Below are 1,017 nucleotides of genomic sequence, written 5' to 3'. Positions count from 1 at the left end.
CCATAGCTGGTGATCTATGCTGAATATGATACAGCTGGTGTATCTATTACCCTAAACATCATTTTCCAGAAGTAGTGACTTTGTTATGATCATCACACAAATTAATAATATGATAGTACTTATTCTATCTCTCTTTATTAAGCAAGGACAATAAATGCATACTCACAGCAAAAAACACTATCATATGGTTTTACTGTGATATGTGTTTCATTTATAAATGTTATGTTTGAGGCCTTTTTAGATGTATGTTCAAATGAACTTAGTTTATGAAATTTCACAAATTTTAAAAAGATTTTTGTTAGTATATCTAGAAACTACACTCATAGGCAACTCTCCTAATAGTCAGTAAATGAAAACTTTATCTATATTGATAAAAGGCCAGATATAAGATTATTCATATTCTGCAATAAGCTTCACATTCATGTAAATGAAAGAACTGTGTTGTGATAGGGCTAGTTGGGATCTAACTATGCATTTGTATGTATTTTATCTCATTTTGTTTTCCTAGTAACACTGAATAGATGTGATCATGAGAATGGTCTCTAAACAGTAAAATGATGTTGTACATGTCATTTTCATTGACACTAGTATATAATTTAAAGCAAGAAGTTATGATGTCAAACTGGATATTATCTACTACAGAGCAAGGAAACTGGCTTTTACATGGTTATGTAGTCTGTGGAAGACAGTATCTTCCAACACTGAAGTGTTGCATTGCCTGCAGCTGTCTTCTCAGCAAGACAAGTAATTATTTTCTAAGATTCAGTATATTGAGCATGATAGCATCCATTTAAAATGGTTCATTGTCTTTAATTTTGTTTTTGAAGGTTCAGTGAAGTCGGATTGGCTTGTTAAAGAAAACTGGATGAATATGTTATATGCAGTAACAGAAGCTCTGAAAACTAAAGGTATTTTTCCCCTTTCTTCCTTTTCAAGTACTTTTTGTAAGTACTAGGGTTTTTTTCCAATTTACATTATATTGTAGACTTTTATTTCTATCTATCATATGTCTTTCTC

This window comes from Dromaius novaehollandiae, chromosome 2, assembly GCF_036370855.1.
Source record: "Dromaius novaehollandiae isolate bDroNov1 chromosome 2, bDroNov1.hap1, whole genome shotgun sequence".
Taxonomy (NCBI): Eukaryota; Metazoa; Chordata; class Aves; order Casuariiformes; family Dromaiidae; genus Dromaius; species Dromaius novaehollandiae.
The sequence above is the reverse complement of the archived record's forward strand: the minus strand, read 5'-3'. Positions refer to the sequence as shown.